Here is a 24,961-nt window from a genome sequence, read left to right as displayed (position 1 = left end):
TTTTTTTGATAACTTTCAGAGGTTTGTGAAAGCAATTTACAGGATTTTTGAGGGGAGTTTCTATAGTTTGAGATCTCTTTCACCCAGAGAGCTGAAACATTCTGCTATAGCCTGCTCTGAGACCCCAGACAGGGTAGAAGGTTTCCACTTTGGACTCTGGTCTTTATCGATTAGCACTGCAAGTAGAGAGGGGAAAAATCTGTCAGTTATGCCCTGACTTTTCTCTGGGGTGGTTCTGGAAAAAAAACTGGTTAGGTGAGTGGACCTGGCTAAGAAACCTGCATGAGTGCAGAAGCACATTCATTTGAGGTAAAACCCTATAAATAACATTTATAATTACCAATAACAGACATTATATCATTCTTAACATCAACAATGTACAAACATGTAATTTAACCTTTACTCACATATTTTCCCCCCATATGCATTCATTCATAATTTTAAAGATAATGACTTTCAATGAAAATTTAAATTGAGTTCCTGAATTTGAATTTAACTAAGGAAGTAAACAGGATGTGGAGTTGTAATTTGAATTTAAAATGGAATGCAATTCCAAGAAACCAGTCATCTCCAATGTAGTTTTAACAAAAATATGAATTAACCATATACATACTATCATAGTCCCATCATACGGGATATTTCCAGATATATTAGATCAATGCTCAAATTTTATAGAAATGTGTAAATGTCAAATTGAATAAATTACAACCTTTATTTTATGGATTATTGCAGCAGAACACTATACTTCCTAAATTGCTTTAAATTAAATTTTTTTGATTGTCTTTGAATTTAAATGAGACGAAGAGAAAATGACTCTTCAAGGTTACATATAAGGTTACATACTGACCAACTCTTTGGTACACCTTATATACAGTTTATCAATAGGAACTAATATGTGAATTTTTGCTCTGACTCCCTCATAAAAATCGTGGCCTCTCTGCAAAGCAAAAGTAAAAACTCATGACTACAAATATTTCCCCTAAATGAATAACTGCCATGTGAAAAATGTGCCAACACAGCTTTAAGCTGATTCGATTTGTGTAATGAAATGATAAAGCACTGCATTTACAGCGAATTGCATTACATACCATACAGGCCTGACTGAGTCTATACTCCATCACCAACACCTCCTGCAAACTCATTCTCGCTCCTTCCTGAATCTGCCTGAAAGTTAACTTCAGTGAGGTTGGGGACATTTTGGACAGAGTCTGTAAAATCCAATACAAAAATAACAAATTTAATAATGACAATAAATAAATAGCAATTCGAATATCCGACTGTATCAACAAAGTATAATCTTTTTATTTTACAACATGAAAGCCAACAGAGATCGTTTTAATTTGTGTGGCAGTAACGAAAATGGAAATTTAAGTTTTTTTTTTTTTAAATGAAGTTAATGTTAAATAGACAGACTGAGAAGCTAGTTACTTTCATTTTAAATTTTGAGTTTTAGTTTTGATTTCAATGACATTGAAAGACTTATAAAACAGTGGATGGAATTTTTCACAAACATTAACAGAAGCTGTAGAAATGTGCTGTTTTGGGTGAGCAAAGTCTTCATTTGAATTTTTTCTTTGAACGGTTGAATATCTCCCAATCTATCAAACAATAAATAAATTAAAAAAACAAAACATAAAATAAAATAATGTGAGCTGGGGAAGACGTCAAACCATCCACACATAACCAAAATGTACGAACAGGGAGGTTACACAAGGGTAATGGCCAAGTGTACTGTTGATAAAAACATGAGCAGAGGACCAGTCCATAAACAGCCTTGTGTTTAGAGAGAACCTTACATGACCTGTTTGGTCATAAAACCTCACATTCAATTCAAACGGCATGTTCTGTTTATATCACTGGCACTCTGTATAATACAGTATGATGAGGTATTGTGATTATTTATATAGTAACTTTGTTTAGGTCACGAAAGGACAAAAGCAGGAAACAGAATTTCACTCAAAAAATAATAGTCCACACATATACTGAGCAACAGCAACTGTAAATATTCAACAATCAAACGTCACTATGTCAAACATCAATTTCCTTTCTACAGCTCACTCTAAACAAAGTGATGCGTGACAAAGTAGCGCTATGGGAGGAAAAACAGAATGGCTTTGAAATACTAATGAGGTATAATATGATTCAGGGCCCATTACGCAACAGAAGAGAGGGTTTGCATGTTGCAGAGAGCATGCAGACCTCAAATAAGAAGCCATATGCGCTCATTCTGTTTATCTCGCCAAAAATCCCAGAAACCATCACACGCTTTACCCAGCTGCAGGAGGAGGACATGGAAATACACTCCTGTTTGAAGAACAATAAACCAAACCTTGCTACGACCTTCCCTATTGCTATGTCATTTTATGAGGTTCATAAAAACCCCTTGCACTTCGGAGTTAGAATGAATGAAATGCTTGCCTTAACGCAGGGACCAAGTATAAAATATAATCTTACTTTTTTATATAAACAAAGCAAAATGATATTTGAAATACTATCTGCTTGATATTAATTTGATTTGTGTTTACACTATATCATTCAAAAGTTGGGGATCAGAAATAGATATGTTGATGTTTTTATGTTTTTTTAAAGTCTCTTGTGCTCATCAAGGCTGCATTTATTTGAACAAAAATACAGTAAAAAAATAATATTGTGATATAATTCTATTTTTCTATTTGAATATACTTGGTCTGCTAATTAATGGAATAATTCATCCAAAAAGTGAAATATAAAAATACTGTCATAATTAATTCACCTCATATCGACCCAAACCTGTATCAATTATTTTTAGTTTTGTAGTACACAAAAGGGCCATTAAGGTCATATTCAAGGACATTCTTTTCAATATAATGAAAGTGAAAGAGGACTAAGGTTGTAAAATTTCAAAGTGATAAAAAAACAATATCTAAACAAAAAGCATAGGCTACATATTGAAGTCATAAGTAGCTTTGCGCGAGGACAAGACTGAAATTGTTAAATCACAACAATTTTCACTCTTGCGTCATTTTTTTAAATTTATTTAAATATGCTTAATCACTATCTGTCTGTTTGAGTGCAAAAGCAGAGCCATCTTTCTTAAGGTTCTCTATGATCTCCTCCACACTTCCAGCTGAAAAGAGCCTGAAACAATAGAACAATAACAAAAATGACAGGGCCAGTCCTGCAAACACAAACACGTATGCAAACCCCATCTGTGGAAGTTTTTCTGCATCATGCTCAAGCAGTCAAGCCAAATTAGTCATCCGATTTAATCCTGGGACAGCAGTGTAGTGCAGCATCAGCTGACGTTATGTAAGGCTCATATGCAATGCAGAAAACCACAAAAACAGGTAAACAAGGGGTGTATAGGCTCACAGCAGTTTGTTCCACTAAACACTCAAACAAGCGGAAGGGAAGACAAAGACAACATTGCACACGCTCTGCTCATGGTGGAAACTGAGTTTTGGAGCATGTCCAATGTTTTTCAGTCGGATCATTTCAGGCCTTTTATCAACAAACCCAACTTTTTCCCTGCACATGGAATTATGGGCCTTTCAGAGTGCCATAAATTGCTAGAAGCTTCCAAGTTTTACCAGCACCGCTCCTGCAGATGATTAAGAGTCACAGTTACCACACTGGCATCGTCACAGTATGCAGATACACAATTATTGTGCCACTGCCATTCACACTTAAATATTACAGCTTAAATATAATGCTGATTTATACCGGGGCTGGGAGATATAACTAAAAACATACACTACCATTCAAAAGTTTGTGGTCATCACAGGTCTTTTTTTTTTGGAAGGAAATAAAAATTAATTTTTAGTAAGGATGCATTAAATTGATCAAAAGTAATGGTAAAGACATTTATAATAACAAAAGGTTTCTATTTCAAATAAATGCTGTTCTTCTGAACTCTTTATTCCTCAAAGAATCCTGAAAAAAGAAGCATCACTTGTGAACGTGAAGTAGCAAAAAAGTATCACTTGGTCAAATTTGATCAATTTGGTGCACTCTTGCTGAATCACTATTCATGAATTTCACAAAATATTAAGCAGTACAACGGTTTTCAACACTGTTAATAATAAAAATGTTTGTTCATCACCAAATCGGTATTTTAGAATCATTTCTGAAGGATCGAGTGATGAAAATAGGTATTTAAATGACATTTTGAATCAATTAAGTTTTGTCCTCTGTATTTCAGTAAACTGAATTATCAACGGTTAACCTACAATTCTGATTATGAATTATTGTGGAATGATCCAGAATCTCATGAGAAAGAATTTAAATGCACTGGTGAACCAAATAAAAAAATAAAGTATGAAAATATTCACACTGATGTTTAACTATAGCTAAATGTTTGATCATGACTCGGTTGTTAAAACAGAAGAAAAACATGTTGTGCACTTACACTGGAAGTAGGGCAAGTGTAATGAATGTTTTAAAGCACATGAATTCTTGTTCTTCAAAAAGGTGCCAATTGTCCCTTCGCAGGCAATCTGAACAATGAATCATAATGCCGAATCTGCCATTTTTGTCCGACAAACAAACTAGACAGGAGATTAGATTAACATCAGTGAACTTGAATTTGAAAAATAGTCTGTAATTACATCTTTCTGCTGTTAATGTTTATTTCATGTTATAACTAGTAAAGAGGAAGAGATGATCGGTTCACGTGCCGCTTGAACTGAGGCACTACAGCGATCTATAACAACACATTAAAGAGCCACAAAACGGCATTTATTGTTTGAATTTCTTTAAAAAATTTAATTTAGAAGCTGCTACTTTGTTTCATGTATAAAGTAACCTGCTCTGTCGGCGCGTTGTCAGTTTCCTCTTTGCTCCATGATGTATTTTTCACTGCGTGAGAACATGATGTGTGGCGTGAGAGCGGCATGGCTTGTCGGCTGCAGCAACAGTAATGAAGGGGGGTCTTTGCGAAGGGTCAATTGACTTCAGCAAGCATCACTAAACATACATGGTCATTTCAAAAGCAATATCAGACTGGAAATTATACTTAAAATCTAACACCTAACCAAAGGTTAGTTTTCCATTTCAAGGGAGAGCTTTAGTTGAATTATATTCTGGGTTAGGCATATAACAATAAAGCAAGGAGAGAAGAGCGTTCAGGTTTACCTGCCGATGGCCTCTGTTTGTTCTTGCAGCACGAAAGGTTTCTCAGCATCCAGACTGCTCTGAGGAGACATAACAGCAGTCTGTGTTTAAACACCAGCTGAAGCACATATACAGGGCTATATTTCAACCCAGACAGCTACAATCCTCAACTGTCTGTGTGTGAGAGTGTGTGAGGACAGATACCATGGCTGTGTCTGAAGCTGAACAAAAATAATAAGAACCATCTTTTCAAAACATTCGACTGGTAGTGCCTGAGTGTGTGTGTGTGTGTGTGTGTGTGTGTGTGCACGTGTATATATTCTACTGTATATAAAATAAACCATTGACTGACTGTTTCAGATTAAGGCCATTTATCATTTCATCTTCTGTGTAGGTGTGTACTGCTGGTTGAACTAATTTATACCCTCCTAATGCTTAAAAGCTGTGACATGACATTTTATGCTTGCTCTGGAGATAAAGAGACACGGATCTCTCCATTTCAATACATTGTCACTGAATTGTGATTCCATGTCATGGATTCTCTATTAGCACTCTGAAAACAGAATGAAAGTGTCTTCTCCCTTATCTGCTAAGGTCTGGATACACCCTATCTAATCTTTAGTATCAAACAATCTAGTGGCTTTAAAGTGTAACCTCGATGAACAAAGTTGATATAAGTGTACTGTTTTATGGCTTAGTGACAGCTGCTGTAGATAAAACTCTCTTTGAAGCCGGATCATTGACAGATATAAATAACATCATTAGTGCCATATCATAATGCACAGACTACCTCTAAATAATTCAGTGTTTTTTTTTCATTTTAAATTAGGCTCATCTCAAGATCTGTTGATATTAAAAGAGAACAAAATAAAAGAAATGCTCAAAAGAGGTCTGGGAGGGTTCTGTGAAAGCTGTTTGTCCGGAGCATGAAAGTCGCGTGTTATCAGTCCCTCCTTCCCAAGGATTTCTGGAAAGCTTTGTGACGTAAAGACTGTATGAGTCATAATCTTCACTTAGACACTCCTGTTCAGCACACACAACTTCACAGCATTAAACACAGACGGCCATAAATCCATACCAGTCATAATGATCATAAACTCATAATGTGTATAATGAATATAATAAAATACAGCAGAGGACTTTGAGCGTTTGGAGGGTCTTGGGAATACTCTCAATCAAACGAACTTCATGTTCATTATAGCTTGCTGAAACCAGGGTCCATAGCTTCTTGTTACATTTTAATAAATTATATAATAATAGTAACAATAAAAATAACATCAATAAAGATAATTATTAAAATTATATCATATCATATTTATATATTATATAATTTATATATTAAATTTTTCGTAACACTTTATTGTAAGGTGTCCTTTTACACATATTATACGAACTTACTATTGTAATAACAATTAATAATGCATGATTACATGCAAGTGACCCTAAGCCAAACCCTAACCATATAGTAAGTACATGTAGTTAATTAATATTACTCAGTACTTAAATGTATAATTACACTGTAGCAAGGACACCTTAAAATAAAGTGTAAACAAATTTGATATATAAAATAACATTACATTATAATAACATTACTGTTATTTAATACACTGCTGTTCAAAAGTTTGGGTCTGTAACATTGTTTTTAAAATACGTCCTGCATTTATTTGATCAAAAAATACAGTAAAAGTTATTGTGAATATTGTGAAATATTATTACAATTTAAAATAACTGTTTTCCATTTTAATATATTTTAAAATGTGATTTATTCTTGTGATGGCAAAGCTGAATATTTAGTAGCAATTTCTGTAGTCTTCAGTCACATGATCCTTCAGAAATTATTCTAATATGTTGATTTGGTGCTCAGGAAACATTTTTTATTATTATCAATGCTGAAAATAGTTGTGCTGCTTAATATGTTCGAAGAAACCAGGATACCTTTTGTTCAGGATTTTTTGAAGTAGAACTCTTTATAGTTTTCTTTATGGTAATATTTAATGCATCTGTGCTGAAGAAAAGTATTAATTAAAAACTGCTGACCCCAAACGTTTGAAAGGCGGTGTTATTGTAATTTTATGACTAACTCTTTTTTCTCCTTTTTGGTAATGAGATGCAATGTAATTTGGACACCAACACTTTTTAACCTTCTTTTGTGTTTGACAGAAGAAAGAAATTCATACAGGTTTGGAAAAAACAAAAACCAAAACACACGGTGGGTAAATAATGTTTAAAATTAAAAAAAAAAAATTTTTAATGTTCCTTGTAAGTGAGAAAATCTTCCACATGTGTGTAAGATTTGTAACTATATAAAGATGCACTGAAAGCAAATGCATCAGTGTTGTATACTGTGGCTGATTCAAGCCCACCACTGTGCAGTGTAACCGCAGACACTCAGGTTGTGAAAGTTTTTTAAAAAGTCACGTCTGTTTTTGCCACATACCTGTTCCTGATAAGAGTCCAGCAGTTGGGCCACATCACTGTTAGATGGAGACTTCAGATCAACAAGATGCTTCTCAAGAGATGCAATCTGATAGGAGAGATAAATGTTAAAATTCTCAACATCACAGGTAGAAACAATCTAGTGGGTCTAAATCAGATATTAAAGAGCAGAAAAGTGTTGTTTATAACAGGAATTTTTACAAGGTGTTCCTGATGGTAACTGTTGGGGCACAGTGAAACACAATATAAAACAGCTCTGATCCAAAACACAGTGTGCTGCTTACCAGGACAACCTTTTAGGGACCACAAGTGTGCTCCCAACATTGCGTATAAAAGGTCACATCAGCTAAAATTTGCATGCAAAAACAGGTCCACTATCCACAGATACATTGTCTTGCGACACTGTGTGTCATTTTTTTCACGTTTTATGTTGCTGCCTTATGTTAAACTGCTTTAAATTATTTTTCCACATCAATCTACACTCCATACACTATAATGGCAAAGCAAAAAAAAAACAAAAAAAAGGTTAACATCTTTGAAAATTTATTAAAAATAAAAAAACTTTAATGATTCCATTGCATAAGTACTCATACCCTTATCTATAATTTAGTTCAGGAGCATTCATATTACTTGTACGTGTTACTACACTTGGAAGAAGTTTGAAACAACCAGGATTCTTCTTAGAGCTGGCCTATCATGTCTGAAGGGAACCAGCTCTGCTCATCAGCTGCAGAGTATCATCCCAAAAGTAAAGTGTGCTGGTAGCAGCCTCATGCTGTGGGGCTGTTTTTCAGCAGCAGGGACTGAGGGACTCATCAGAGTAGAAGAAAAGCTCAATGCACCAAAATATTGAGATAGCCTTAATGAAAACCCAGTCCAGAGCATTCAGAACCTCAGACTGGGCAGAAGGTTTACCTTCCAACAGAACAATGACCCTACGCACACGGCAAGAGTGGCTTATAGACAACTCTGTGAATGTCCTTGGAGTGGTCCAGCCACAGCCTGAGCTTGAACCCAATCAAATATTTCTGGAGAAACTTGAAAATGTGCGTCTGGCCCCATCCAACCTGACAGAGCTTGAGAGGTGAAGAGGTGAGGAGAAGAATGGCAGATAATTGCCAAATGCTGATGAACAAAGCTTGTCGCATCAAACAAAAAAGACTTGAGACTGTAAAGTTGCTTCAGCTAAATATTTAGTCATACCTAATTAAATATTTAGGTATGAATACTTATGCAATGTACTTATTTAAGTTTTTTTATTTTTAATAAATTTAAGAAGTTGTGACAATTCTGTTTTTGCTTTGTCAATATGGTGTATGGAGTGTAGATTGATCTGGGGAAAAAAAGTCATTTAAAGCAGTTTAGCATAAGGCAGTAACATAACAAAACGTGAAAAAATGAAGGGGTATGAATACATTCGCAAGGCACTGCTCACATAGAAGTTATTTAAAAAAATTTTTAGTGTCATCATCACAAAAAAATTGCATGAGAAATTTGCATGAGGAACTTTTTCACCCTCACATGAAACTCCTAATTGCATGGATATTTTCAATTTTTCACTGCATTTTCTCATAGGGATTTACAAGCCACTATTCTTTCTAAGGCTGGTTTGGAACAAACTCACTATACTAACATACTGAATAGAATGCATTACACTAGGATATAAAAGGAAGAATGGCATTTAATTCTCCCATCAGGCTCCCACATGTTGGAAAAATTAATTTATTCTTGCTCTTAACTGAAAATCACAATTTTTAAATTCCCTGACTCTGTGCTGCTTGTGGTGATAATGAATGATAATACAGGCTGACTCACTATATAATTGTCAGGGTTGTTTTACATTGCTCATAAAACAAACTGAATCTGCTCACAACTAGTTCTGCAGTACAAACGAACACCCTGTCCTCAGAGCCCTTTTGTGGTTATTTTTATCACAAGTCACTTCTGTGTGTAGTGTGTACGCCAGATCCTGCTGGTCGTCTGTCCTTGGCCAGAGGATGTGTGTGCGTGCCTGTGTAGGCTTGCATGCCCCTCTCTCCAGCAGTGCCAAGCCCTGGTCCCCATTTTCACCTCTGGCACATGAACTGGGCGTAGTGTCAGGGCTCGGTCGCCCCCTGCTGCCGAACACTCGCTGGAAAGCCTGAGAAACGCTGACTAAGTCCTCTCCTTTCACTAACTTCTCTCATTTCAGCATCAAATGCAAGAACTGCAGCCCAAAATCCCAGGAGGCCAGCACCAGCACAGCTCCCTTCCAGTCATCGTTACCTTGAGTTTCATCCTCTTGAAACTGTCTTAAAACTGTTCTACAATCATAATAGCTTCTTAGCACTGCTCTAACCAGGAGCTGGATGTGAAAACATTGCATAACGTGAAAATCACATCCAATATATCAAATGTGTGTGTATAATAATGCTATAAATTATATAAAATATATAGAATAAACTATAAGTTCAGTTTATTTAATATTTATATACAGTGGTGGCCAAAATGATTGGAACACTAGTATTTTCACCAGCTAAAAAATGGTTTTAAGTCAGTTATTTCTATCTTTTGCTGTAGGAAATATCAGTTTACATTTGCAAACATTCATTGTAATAATTTTGTGCGCACAAGGAGTCTGACAACAGCCAGTGCTCCACACAGAGATCTGATCTCATCATCATCCAGTCTGTCTGGAACGACCAACTGAGACAGACTAAATCCAGAAGAACTCTGGATTTGGCAACGTCTCCAAGATGCTTCAAGAAACCTACCTGCTAAATCTCACTGGATTATTACAATTAATGGAAAAATAAATGTTTGGAATGTAAACTGATATTTCCTATTGATACACTACAGCAGATAGAAATAACCGACTTAAAACCATTTTTAGCTGGTGAAAATCCTAGTGTTCTAATCATTTTGGCCAACACTGTATTTTATTTGTAAAATATAAAATATTTTATATAAAATTAATGAAAGCGAAAAATGAAAATAACTAGACAATAAAATTTTACAATATTTACTCAATTCACAAAATCTTTGACATGAGAAAAATGTGCAATATCTATTCACAAGGCCATAAGCAGACTACAACAAAGTGACATTTATTTGGCCAATCGAATAGCTTTGTAACCTCAAAATGGCCAAATATTACCTGATTAACTTGCCAGTATGTTGGTCAATCTCTATATACATTACCTTGTCGGACTGCACAAAGTGAGTAGCCACCCCGACCCTCTGAACATCTCTCCCTTTGAGGCGGAACCCAGTCAGGGCAAGAAAGAGGCCTAGTTTGCCTTGAAGCCTAGGCAGGAAGTAGCCACCACCAACATCAGGGAACAGACCTATAGAAACAACACACAAAACAAAAGCCATTTAAAGCATGACATCAAGTAAAAATCTGGACATAAAAATTCCAATCATTTTCTCCACTGAAAAATACCCTCCAAAAATTGTATCTATAAATTTTAATTATATTAATGAATTGATTGCAATGCTTCATGGAATGACTAGTTGATTTACTTTTAGTAAAGTCTGTACTTTTTTCATGTTTTCAAACACTGTTTTGCACCGAATCAAATGTACTGTAATTCAGAGCTGGGTGGTTTGGTTCAAGGCTTCTAGAATTTATTTAAATCCTCATTGAGAAAATGAATGCAGAAAAAAATTATTACGAACTCAAGGTCACTGAACAAACAGTTTGGCGATGTATTTCAGTCCCTAACGATTGGTTCTTGCCTCTCTTAATAAGATTTATTCACTGTAGTGACACTCTGCATCTGCTGTGTTTATTCTATACTGTCGTCCTTCAACTTAAGATTGTACAGAACCAATGAGACATGACTTTCAATGCTCTTTACACAAGAAAAAAAGATTATTTTCTGGCCACAGGAGTATAAATCAGCTTTTTATGAAATCACTTTTTTAAAAGTGATTTCATAAGTAATATTAAAACCAAGACTGAGGACATACTTGAATAAATGACCTTGATTATATGAGCTATTTAACTATCACATAAAGCAGGGGAATTAATTTTTTTATGCCAATGACCTGACAAATATTAAAATCTCAAGGGACACTCTTTGTAAAGTATAAAGGGTGCTGTATATTTCCATATATACAGACCATTTATACTATGTAGAAAAAGTAGTAGATATAACATAAGAAAATTTTATGTGGTTTCAAAAATCAAGTAATTGGATGTTTTATTATATTATAGCCAAAAGATGCAAATAAAAAAAACTATAAACTATTTTTACACTATTTATTTTCAGGCTAGTTTGTAAAACCCTAGCATAAACAGTAATTAAATGCATTGTTCAGTCTGCAGGATGTGGTTATGAAATGGCATAGTGGCACTACAATCTTATTAACCTGATGCGCTTTTTTTAGAAGCAAGGGCTGATACACCCAGCATGAGGTACAATTTTGAATAAAGCAGGACACGATTAGGTCCCCTGACCTGATTCCAGGAGGCAAATGTAATATCATAAATGCAGATTACGCTTGCCATTCACCCAGTGGCTTTGTCTCATGGCCGGCATAGTTTTAAAACTCAAATAGCAAATAATCCATCAGCAGAAGGGGGTGAAGGGGTGGAACCAGGTTGCAGGCGTGGAGGGGGGGGGGGGGGGGGCACAGATGGCTGGCACATTGTCAGAGAAGGTGCCGCCATGGGCGAATACCACAGCTCAGCATAAATGGCTCAAGGCTACTGCTACCATGCTGCTCATGGTGCTTTCCTTCCGGAATCCCACTTAGCCTGAAGCATTTATAGCATATATGAAAAAAAAAAAAAAAATCTGTTTTTTTTTTAAACCACTTTAAAACTGCACAAGAGTCCCAGCACTATACTTCTTTCCCAGAAAAGTGTAAACACTATTAAAACATGTTTTTTTTGAGAGACCCCTCATAGTAACAGCGGCTCAAACAATGGTGTGAGTTGGGGTGTTTTTCAATCAATGCCAATAAGACAAACATGTATAAAACCTGTTCAAAACATTTGTTAATCAATCATTATTTATGCAGATTTCCATAGAAACTTTTATTATGCTGCTGACTCGAGTCCAGGGTTGTTATTGTTAGCTAAAACTAAAATCATTAAAAAAAATAAAAAATAAAATTTTTTTTTTTTTTTTTGGTACTGAAACAAAATAACTAAAAACAAACAAAAAAAGTTTTATTAAAATTATATTTAAAAAATATTGCCGAGGCAACTTTTTTTTCCCGCAGTACTAAAAGAACTAAAGAACAAACTAAATAAACTAAAATTAATTAAAACAAATGAAAATAAAACTAATAAAAATGACAAAACAACAACATTAAATTGAAAACAAAACATAAAATCCAATTCAATATTTTCAAAAACTAGTATATCAAAATTACATTGCTAGAGTCTCATCTGAAAAAACAAACAAATATGTTTTTCAAAAGAATATTTTGGCTCATCTGGAAAGTTATTCATCCTAAAAATATTTTTATAGTACTAATTTATGTGTAAAATGTAAAAATTAATGTGGGGAAAAACAATGATTGCACTTTTTAATTTGACTGTAGATAGAAACATGAGCTCTACCAATGGTGTGAGTCTGGGGAGGGATGTCTGGGATATGTTTGTCCAAATAGCAAATTGGCAAACATTGAAACCTGTTGGGAAACCCGTTTAAAATAATTATGCAGATTTCCTTGATTATGCTGCTTATATGACTGGAGTCTCATATGCAATAAATAATACAATAAAATATTTAATAGGCCGTTTTTTAATCAATAGCTGAATCGAAGAGCAAAGTCAATGCACACATATGATGTAGTATTTGTTTAACCACCTCATGTCAAAGAAGTACTACTATATGGAAGTACCTTCCTACAAGACTCATGAGTCTGGCCACCTTACAGCAGAATAAACTATTAAGACAAGTGCAAACCCAAAGAGGATTATTCATTCATCTGGGGTTGAGACACAGGCTTTAATTAGCAGGTGATGGCACACAGATACTGTGCATTCACTCAATCAAATACACACACACACACACATACACACGTGCACAGACGCTCAACAGATGTGTCACAGACCGTGATTAGCACTACTTCCTGCCACTCTAACAGTACAGCAGGGAGTCTTCGCCCAAGGCTTGCAAGAGCTGAAGGACGCTGTACAACAGGAGGAATTGCTGTAAAGCTCTCTCATTAGGAGTCCATAATGAATTACAATAGCAGAGGCAGACTTCTGCCTACATGTGTAGGAGCATGTGATAGGGACAAGGGCAAAGTATTCATCACAGAAAATCTGATTTATACTGCATCGACGCTCCAGACATACCATTCACAGGGTGTGATTAGAACGTGGAATGAAAAGGAACACGAAAAATTGAAAGCATGTGCAATAAAAGCGAGATGCCGCACACTTGGATGTATTATGAGAGGATGGTTATGAAAGATGAATGTGGAAACATTCAATTTGGACCCAAAAATGAACTTTGTGTCTTCATTTTCTCACCTTCATGTCTAACCACATATTTTCAGGGTGAGTAAGTGATGAATTTAAAGTTTATGACAAGCTCAGTTTCTCAAAAAACATCAGCAGTGGAATAACTGTTAACTAATTTGAGGAAATTAATACTTTTAATTCGGCAAATAAGCATTAGCCAAAAGTGAAAGTAAAAAACAAAAGTAACAAAAGAGTTTTGTTTCAAATAAATACTGTAGAGTTAATTTGAACTTTCAATTTGTCAAAGAATTGTAGAGAAAACGTATTACTGTTTTCACAAAAATACTATGCAAAGTAATTGTTTTCAACATTCATAATAAGAAATGTTTCTTAAGCATTAAATCAGAATGATTTCTTAACGATCATGTGACACTGAAGACTGTAATGGCTGCTGAAAATTCAGCTCTTCTATCACAAATAAATTCCTTTTTAAACCATATTAAAACAGAAAACTGTTATTTTTAAATTGTAATAATATTTCACAATATTACTAATTTCACTTTATTTTTGATCAAATAAATGCAGCTTTGGTGAGCATAAATGTTCAAAAACATGTCAAAATCATACAGATCCCAAATGTTCGGTAGTGTTAACTGTAGTGCGAGTCATGCTTAAAAAAAATTTTTTTTAACACTACATTTTGAAAAAACAAAAATCTTCTTTTTCCATTTACAAGCTTACAGATTTGGCAATTTGTGCTTGTACTCTGTTTTTATACTTTGTTCCCTAACATAATTAATGCCACTATGAACTGAGCTGTCCACCTAAATCAGATGAGAGGTTACAAAATTAAATCTACATACTGCAGTGCACGAATCATCTGCTGGCTCCACGGTTGGAACAAGACCCACCTACTTACATATCAGCGGCAGATTGATTGGATGCTGTCCGCATCGCCAGAATTCCTTCCATGAGCAAAAGGGAGATTGACGCTGTGCTCCGGGGAGCGTTTTAGCATGCCGCTCATTCAGAGACCACAAGCATCAGACAGGTGCTTCAATCCACACCATCTCTCAACACTGTTTCCACATAAATCTGATCTGAACAATCTGCTGTGAAAGATTGCTTTGAAGAGGTCTTTGGGCCAGGCAATGATTTGAGAAGAAAACAGATCACACAGGGTTGTTTTTAGTATAAAAAAAATGTGTGCTGTGTCATCTCACACTGATCTGCTTGTACTCTGAATGGTACGGAGTTGAAAGATTTGAAATATCTAGCAGTCAAGATGCAAAGTAATATTTGTGAAAAAATCTTACTGTAATTAACCCCAGAAAAAAAAAAAGATTTCTACTCTGATTGTGATGTTTTTATCAGCGGTTTGAACTCTTATTCTGGCGGCACCCATTCACTGCAGAGGATCCATTGGCGAGTTAGTGATGCAATGCTAAATTTCTCCAAATCTCTTTGGATGAAGAAACAAACTCATCTACATCTTGGATGGCCTGAGGGTGAGTAAATTTTCAGCAAATTTCGGGTGAACTATTCTTTTACAGTTTCTTTTTTTTTGGCAAATGGTATAATTTACATTTACTTTTCACATCCATATTTTTGGATAAAGTACTATTGATTTCTGTGAAACCAAAGCCATCTTGCATTATTAATGAAATCTCAGATTATAACCCAGTTACAACCCTCAGGGAGAGAGAGGAACACAGGTTGCCTCTTACCAATGCCCGTCTCTGGCATGGCAAACAGTGTCTTCTCAGTGGCCACACGAAACCGCCCATGAACTGAAAGACCCACGCCCTGCAGAGAGAGAGAAAAACAGTACAGATCAATAAGTGGGTACGATGTTCACAGATGGAGAGAGCCGTAGAATGAGGGTTCAAGTCTCCTCACCCATCAACTAAAAGACACTACAGGAACAGTTCACCCAAAAATGAAAATTCATTATTCATCCTCCTGTTTCAAATCAATTTAACTTATATGCTATATTACAAGTCTTCTAGAGCCATCTTATAGCTTTCTCTGAGACATGAGAAAAAAAAAAGTTTTTGAAAAAAAGTCTCTTATGCTCAGCAAGGCTGCATTTATTTGATCAATAACACAGTAAACATTAATATTGCGAAATATCATTACAATTTAAAGTGAAAGTGAAGTGACATACAGCCAAGTATGACCCATACTCGGAATTCGTGCTCTGCATTTAACCCATCCAAAGTGCACATACACAGCAGTGAACACACACACCGTGAACACACACTCGGAGCAGTGGGCAGCCATTTATGCTGCGGTGCCCGGGGAGCAGTTGGGGGTTCGGTGCCTTGCTCAAGGGCACCTCAGTCGTGGTATTGAGGGTGGAGAGAGCGCTGGACATTCACTCCCCCCACCTACAATTCCTGCCGGCCCGAGACTCGAACCCACAATCCTTTGATTATGAGTCCGACTCACTAACCATTAGGTCACTATTAAAGCAATAGTTTTCTATTTTAATATATTTTAAAATGTAATTTATGCCTGTGATGGCAAAGCTGAATTTTCCGCAGCCATTACTCTAGTTAGTGTCACATGATCTTTCATTCCAATATGATCTGGTGCTGAATAAACATTTTTATCAAAAACAGTTGTGCTGCTTAATATCTCAGTGGAAACTGTGATGTTTTAAAAATAACAGCCTACGGTTACTATAAAGTGTCATGTTAGGGAAATGATTTATGTGAAGACGGCAAAATTCTCCTATTGTGTGAAAAAAGAAAAAAGCTCATTTGGATTGTGGTGAACCATATGCACAGTGTCAGAACTTAAGTCTCTCCCTCAGCACTGTAGCCATAGTGAAGCACCAACACCAGGTTTGATGATTTAGCAGTGTTTGAGACCCTAAATCACGACAGCAGCAGACGCAGGAATGGAATAACAAACAGTCACTGATGTACGGCACACCATATTTTTATGTGCTCTGAAACTTCACAGCTTGTTCACAAACCGTGTAGGATAAGAAACAAATGGTGCACGTGGCACAACAACAACACAGCAACCCTAGCAGACAGCTGATACTCTTGGTGCATTACAGCTGAATAGTTATCAGGTCTTTTAGCACTAATAACTGACCGATTCATTCTAAAATGATCAATATTGGCCAAATATCATCAATATAATAGGCTGATTTGGTGCTTAAAAACATTCCTTATTAATTTCAATCTTGAAAACAGTTGTGCTGCTTAATATATTTGTGGAAACATGATCATTTTTAAGGATTCTTCAATAGAAAGTTCAAAAGAACACCATTTACTTGAAATAGAAATCTTTTGTAAATTTAAAATGTCTTTACTGTGACTTTTGATCAATTGAATACATTCTTGGTGAATAAAATTATTAATTTGAACGGTAATAGCATTATATAAACCATTAGTCACGTTGCTCTTTAGATAAATGATCCTCAAAAAAATTAGAAACTGAAAAAAAAAAAATGAAGCGTAAAATTTTAAAAATTGTTGTTACACAAAATAACATGGCCAAACGTCTACAACTTTTTCCATTGTCGCCACTGCAAGACTCAACCTGATTCGGTCATAAAAAAGATGAGTATAAGATAGCATCATCGTCTTAATCACTTCAATATATTTAGCTGATGTGACTCTTCATATCACAGAGCATGTCTGACATGGACTCATCTAGTTGAACAAAATACACATCATAAAATCAGTTATTACGAAACCAACAGGGGACTGTGTTCTCAATGGGTTGCTCATTTAAAGACAATAATCATCTTCTCCTGGGGTATTTGAGAAGCATGTTGTGATCAGAGCAGTATGTGTGTCCCCTACATGACAACTCATTAGGGTGATTACGATAAAGTGAGAACAACCATCCAAACTATCACAGAGTCAGAACAGACTGAAAAAGAAAACGGAATAGTTTGGTAACAGCATTTTCATGTGGCAACGTAAGTATTCTGAGTCAAACGGGAAGCACATGTTGTAGCTGGAGGCATCAAATCATTCACCTAGAAGCGGTGGAAATTCTCATCATCAAAATGTTTGGCTGGAATCAGACCGAAAACTTGCAGACAGTGTAGCCAGCTTCTAAATTTAAGAATCAGCTCCAGGATGGAAAACAGTACCTATCAAAAACACAAGCATCTACTCTTTAGGAGACTAATATGGACCACTAAAGAGAAAACAAAGTTACATCATAAATTGTGGTCTACATATTTCAAAATGCAACAATGCAGCAGTTCTGTGTAGCTAGTAGCATTCAAGCTGTCTTTTTATATAACAGATGTCCTTCTCTTTCCGGTCCTCTGTATCACTGCATCTGTCCTGTGGCTCTGCTTAATTATGATTTACCATATGGTGAGCATCAAGCTACTGAATCACTAAAGGCGTGATTTTCATTACATAAACGAGATGGTCAAAATTAACTTGGCAGAGGTCATATGAAAGATTGTGTGTGTGTGTTTAATGATTTTATTTAAATCTGGAGTGAATCTGGCCTACTTCTAACTGCTCTACCCAAATCTGTAACACTGAATTTATTATTATTTGTCATTTATAATTTATAATTTATTCATAAGCGATGCCAAAGATTGTTGCGTCACATCCTGCTGCCCATAATGATTGTAAGGTCCAAAGTAGTTTTGCATGCCGTGACTGGAAATTAACTCAAAATCCCAAAATACTAAACACAGACGCACAAGCAAAATTAATCAGAATGAAGATTCAGTGGGGTCCAAAAAACTATTGTTATAGTGATCCACAAATGTTGACTATATGATCAAAGCAAACAGAGAACATTCTTACAAAAGAAAAACAATACAGGAATAGCTGATAAAGAGTGGCGGTCAGGAAGGTATTAAAGGTGCGGCGCGGCCACCCCCTGACAGGCCTGTGTGAGGGATCAAAGAGATGCGCATAGATCACACTCAGCCACCGACTGATACACTGCAGGTGTGAGATATGATGTTACGCCTCTCATGAGTGATTGCATATTTCTTCCATTACTAAATGTGTTCCATAAACAGAGATTCAGCTGGACCACTGGAGAAAATCATTCTGATGTTCATGGTGATTTATTGGATAATCTACTACTATTTATATTGATAGGACAATTATGTCTCTTAAATCTCTAAACAGGGATTTTGGAAAGCTGCTTTAGAATAAGTATGAGAGGAACTAAAATCATTTCAAATATATATATATCCCATTTAACTAACTAGAATACAGGTTTGGAACATGAGGATGAGTAAATAATAAAAATTGTTTTTGAGTAAACAATCTCTTCAAGAAATGAAGTGCTGAAAAAAGATGAACAAGAATCGTAGTGGAATAATGCGGTTCTGCCTTTCAAACGCTGTAATAACATTATCTGTGATTCTGCAGCTACTGCCCATTTCTTTTTCTCAAATATCTGAGTAAATGGAAAAATCTATTTCTAAACCTTAGAGACATCTGTGGTCAGAACGCTCTCAGTGAACCTGCATGGTCATTCCATTCTTAAATAACAGTTCAGAGTCCTCAGCTGAAACAAATCACGCAGCAGCTACGCATCAAACGGCTCAGACCAAAGGATGCAGCCGAATCACCGTACCTCGACCTTGAAAGAATCCCTGATCAATGAAACACCAGGAGCTGACAGATTCCACCGTGGGGCATTGCTCTCCTACTGCCAGAGCCCCATGAATCTACGAAGACAGTAATATTTCAAATGCTCTGTTGTGCTAGAGTGTTTCAAATATATTTACAGTCAAGCACTAAAGTTTTTTTAAAAGGAATAATTCACCCAAAAATGAAAAATTGCTGAAAATGTACCCACCCTTACGGCATCCAAGATGTAGTAGTTTGTTTGACCATCAGAACAGATTTGGAGACCTATGCACTTTGTCTTATGGTCACTTGCACACCTATGAATCCTTCGCAGTGAATGAGTGCCATCGGATTTAGTGTTCAAACAGCTGATAAAAAAAATAATAATCTAAAAGTAATCCACAAGACTTTAATTAATGCGTGTGTTATAAATAAATCCATCAAGACGTTTTTTTTTACTTTAAACCAAAGACAAGTCAAGTCCTCTATCCATAATATTACTTTCTCCAGGGAAAAAGTAGTCTCATCTGAATCAGAAATATGCACAGATCAAACACTGTTTACAAGCAAAAACAGCTCTGAACAATTATGGACTTTTCCCGTTTTTGTTTGGCATTTTGGTCAGAAGTGACGGTTTAAAGTTAAAACAGCTTAATGATGGATTTATTTCTTACAAACATGCAGCTTTTTCTCTTCACAGGATGTTAATTGATGGACTGTAGTCATGTGGAATACTTGTGGATCATTGTGATGTTTTTATCAGCTGTTTAGACTCTCTGACGGCACCCATTCACTGCAGAGGATCCATTGATGAGCAAGTGATGTAATGCTAAATTTCCCCAAATCTGTTCTGATGAAGAAACAAACCCACCTACATCTTGGACGGCCTGAGGGTGAAAAATTTTCTTTTTTGAGTAAACTATTCCTTTAAGAATTAAAAAGAATTTTAGGCACCTCTCGGTTGTTTTTCCTTTTTCTTTTCACCAAGCAGAATTGTTTGTCATTTATAATTTTGAGTATACATTTTTTGAATCCGTAATCATTTGAGATACATCTCTCGAACTGCAACTGTAATCAATTATTAAATTAATGACTTTTAGGCCTACATGTAATATGCAACATGAATATAAATATAAATATAAAGTGTTACTCAAACACAAATCCATAGCCTACCAATGGAAGAACAATTGAGAACTGATTCATCACAACTGGCTTGCAGATCATATCGTCAAACATGACTGCAAGATATTGACAATTGCACTAAAAATACATACAGTATAATAATAACTCATATGTATTAATATTTTCATGCATATGTTTACAAATCATAACACCTAGACTGTTCATTATGCATGAAGCCAGTGGCAATGAGAGTCCTACTGTTTTTGGAAAAATTCATAGTGACAATGAAAAGAATGGTACAGTTGTATGTTTTATATTAAGCAGGACACTTTGTCCTTCATTTATTTTTATATGTTTGTAAACACAAGACAAGCTGGCCCACATCACCTCTGGCTACTCTGGTTCCTTTGATGCCATATTCTGCTAAATTATGGAAGACAGCACCATCTGCTGGTGAACTTGTGCAGCAAGATTACAATTTTAGATCAACACTTACTCCTCCCATTGTAATTCCATCAATTAGAGCCACGTATGGTTTCTGATATGTACCGAAGTAGAGTACAAATAAATAAAAATAATTGATTAATAAAATAAATAAATAAATCTGTTCATTAATGACAACAGAAGTGAGAAAACATACCAATAGTATTGTTAAGAATGTATTCCTCACGGAAGAAGTCTTGTGCGAGAGAATCACCTGCTTTTCCAGCTTCTGTGACAGCTGGGAAAATATTTTTTGCATTTCAGTGTGAATGCCAGATCTGTTTGACTGCATTATCAATGCATAGATCCATTTAAGAGTAAATGAAAAACCAAACTGTATTATTATCTTACATAAATACCTCTGATATCCCCACCAGCACAGAATGCCTTCTCCCCTGCCCCTTTAATGATCACTAGATCTGTTTCTGAGTCTTTGTCCCATTTCTACAAAACACAATGATTAAAACAGGTTAACAGTCAGAAATTTTCACATGAAGTAGGTTTCCAGTCTCCCCTAACCTTGAGCTGAGGGTAGATGTGTCTGATCATGGTGAGATTCAGAGCATTAAGAGCTTTGGGTCTGTTTAGTGTGATGACTCCAGCGTTTCCAATTGTCTCAAATAGAACTTCAGACCCAGCTTTCCTCGACATCTGAAATGAGACACAATAATAAAACAGTATTCCATGGGAGAAACAAGTAGAATTAATACAATGTTAAAACATGTGCAGTACATCACAAGTCAAAGTTTACACATATTCTTTTAAAAATAAAATGCTGTTTTAATAATTTCAAGCATTTAAGCACAAGACAATCTGATGAAAAAAAGGACAAATTATTTCAAGCATTTTATAAGAGACACCATACCAAAAGAGTTTTAGGGTCATAAATAGTCATAAAAAATTCAATGAAAAGGATCATACATTTGATTAAATGTGTCCATACTCTTGACTAGCTGAAAGAAAAAAAAGATATGTATACTTACCCCTGCTTAAAGCTCAAACTTACCACGTGTCCTTGTATTCTCTGCAATCTGCAGATTGATCGTAATCTATATGGGATAAAATCAACCATGATGTTACTGTTTTGTTGTTGTTGAGTTTAACATCAAACCTCAAATATACAGTAGATTATGTTTATTTATTTATGTTTATCCCTTTTATTATTGACAAGAACACAATACACAACATTCCCTCATGACTGACACACACACACACACACACACACACACACACACACACACACACACACACACACACACGTTTACTTAGCTATCTAAATGGGGACATCCCATAGGCGTAATGGTTTTTATACTGTACAAACTGTGTGTGCTATACACCAACCCTACACCTAAACTTAGCCCTAACAGGAGACTTTGTGCATTTTTAGATTTTCAAAAAAACACCGTTTTTTTAAGCCTTTTGAATTACGGGGACATAGGCAGTGTCCTCATAAACCACCTTCATATTGTAATACCTCTGTCATATCCATGTCATTATACAAATTTATGTCCTCATAAACCACACGCGCGCACACACACACACACACACGCACACACGCACGCACGCACGCGACACTGTCCTTACTTTATTAGCTACTGTATATTCATAAGACATGTCCAAACTTTATCTCATTCATTCTCTTTTGGAAAAGAGACCTATATCTGCAGATCTACACATCAAATTGCAAACAATAATTCAATTCTGGAGTCAATACGCATAACGAATCCATGATAACATCAAACCTGTGGCACTTGAGGAACACTCACCTGTGCGCAGATGTTAAGATTATTAACGGCATGGCTAAACCTCGGAGTTCAGCTGATGTTCTGGATCACTGGCGCCACTGCTCATTGGCCCTGCTTCTTGACGTCATGGTGGCGCGACACCATCGAGGAAATCTCGCGATGTGTCACAACAGTCCCTACACCGCCCACTACAATTTCATCGGCGTTTTGCTATTGAATAGCACAGATTTTGCTCCTTTTTCTTTGGATAAAAAATATAGTCAATTAATTATCTTATGTATAAGGCTGTATTTAACTATAAAAGAGTGGTTTTGATAACTACGAAAAGGAGAACGCCGATATTATTATTATAGAGGTGCCTGCGTTGCTAGGCAACTGTACCGACGCCGGAAGTGCGTGGCTATAAAAGACATGGCGAACAAGAGGGGAACAGCTGTGTCTGCTCCCTTTCATGATATTTTACGATATTATTCACTATTAATCCTTACTGTTTTATCCTATAAATTCGCTTCGGCTTCAGAGGACGAGGCATTTCGTGCCGGGCAGTCGATATTGTCTCCGGTGGCTGCAGCATCACGAGATGTTCGGTAGGAATCATATGCTGGAAAAGATGCTTCCTACTTTTACTTGGCTAATGTTCACAGTTGTTAAATCATCTTGTGTCGGTCTTGTCCTGTTATGTCGTGCCATATGAAGTCCGTAATTTAAAAATAAATGAATAAGTTTACGAGGTTGTCAGAGACTTTCAGAAACGCTTGACTTCCCCTTTTGTCTTATGGACCTGCAACTCCTTCATAAACACACAACTACAAATGTTTCTTTATGGAGTATTATACTGGGTGTTATTCAGTATTATAATTAGTATTTTTAAAATTGCCATCATTACAATGATTGTCCTCATTTGTAAGTCGCTTTGGATAAAAGCGTCTGCTAAATGACTATATGTAAATGTAAATGATTCACTTTTAAGATAAGATCAATACAAATTAAATGAAAAGACTGACTTAATCTAAAGCATTATATATATATATATATGTATATGTGTGTGTATGTATATGTTTGATTCATTAAATGTATTATTAACCTCTTTTTGACAGCAGTCTGAGAAATCTGTTGTTTTATAAATGCATTTAGTTTGGTATTGATTTCCAATGAGGTAGAAGAATAATACATTTATTGGAAAAATTAAATTGGTCCAAAATGCTCCAACTAAATTATTGAAAGTTTAATTTGTTCAGTTTTATTATTAACTCTTTGTGATAGCAGTCTAAGAAATCTGTTATTTTATGAATGCGTTTTAGATAGATGGGAAAATAACAAATTTGCATTTTGATTAAAGAAAAGAACAAAATGAAGAATCTCCTGGAATATTTCACACTAAATATTATGAAAAATTTGTTTTTTCAAAAGTTTGAATTTAACATATTAAAAGTTTGATTAATTAAACTTTATTAAATTATTTCACACACACGATTTAAAAATGTACTGTACAGCACAGTAGGAATGATTCTGTTATTATGCTATTCTCAGATACCTCCTATATGATGTAAATCCACCCGAGGGCTTCAATCTTCGCAGAGATGTGTACATTCGCATGGCCTCTTTGCTGAAGACACTGAGGAAAGAGGGTGACTGGGTGCTAGTGCTGCCTCCATGGGGTCGCCTGTATCACTGGCAGAGCCCTGATATACATCAGGTTCGCATCCCGTGGAGGGAGTTCTTCAGCATAACCAGCATGCAGGCTAACATACCAGTCATTGAGTATGAGGAGTTTATTGCTGGTGAGCCATGCTGTTTTTGTGTGTTTGCTTGTTTGTTTTAGAGAGAGAAAGATGATGCTAGTGGCACAGAAAATACACACTTCACCTATCAGGGCAGTCTTGCATGACTGTCTAGTTAGTAATATACAATCATTTTTCACTTGGCAATTGCTAGTAAATTCCACAATTAAATACAAAGTAACACACTGACTTAAATGTTTATAGTAGAAAGACTGAAATAGTATTTTCTTCTCAAACATGCTCCAGTAAACGTTTTTACAGTGTAGTATTTAAATATGAATAGGAGCACTGCATTACTACACAATAAAAGCT

At 35.7% G+C, this 24,961-nt stretch overlaps 1 pseudogene across 1 annotated transcript; it reads right to left on the bottom strand.

Moving 5' to 3' along the window:
• Positions 1-60: 60 nt before the first annotated feature.
• LOC306877438 (3-hydroxyisobutyryl-CoA hydrolase, mitochondrial-like) lies at positions 61-22,921 on the bottom strand (annotated as a pseudogene). Its single transcript has 13 exons — positions 22,890-22,921; positions 22,130-22,172; positions 21,643-21,774; positions 21,483-21,567; positions 21,281-21,361; positions 19,552-19,616; positions 15,664-15,742; positions 10,708-10,853; positions 7,529-7,615; positions 5,113-5,171; positions 3,035-3,117; positions 1,094-1,208; positions 61-176 (listed from the first exon to the last, which is right to left on the bottom strand). The product of its transcript is annotated as a 3-hydroxyisobutyryl-CoA hydrolase, mitochondrial-like (transcript).
• Between the last annotated feature and the right edge of the window lie 2,040 nt (positions 22,922-24,961).

This window comes from Barbus barbus (assembly GCF_936440315.1).
Source record: "Barbus barbus genome assembly, chromosome: 11".
Lineage (NCBI taxonomy): Eukaryota > Metazoa > Chordata > Actinopteri > Cypriniformes > Cyprinidae > Barbus > Barbus barbus.
Note: the sequence above shows the minus strand (reverse complement) of the source record. Positions and strands in the feature narration are given on the sequence as shown.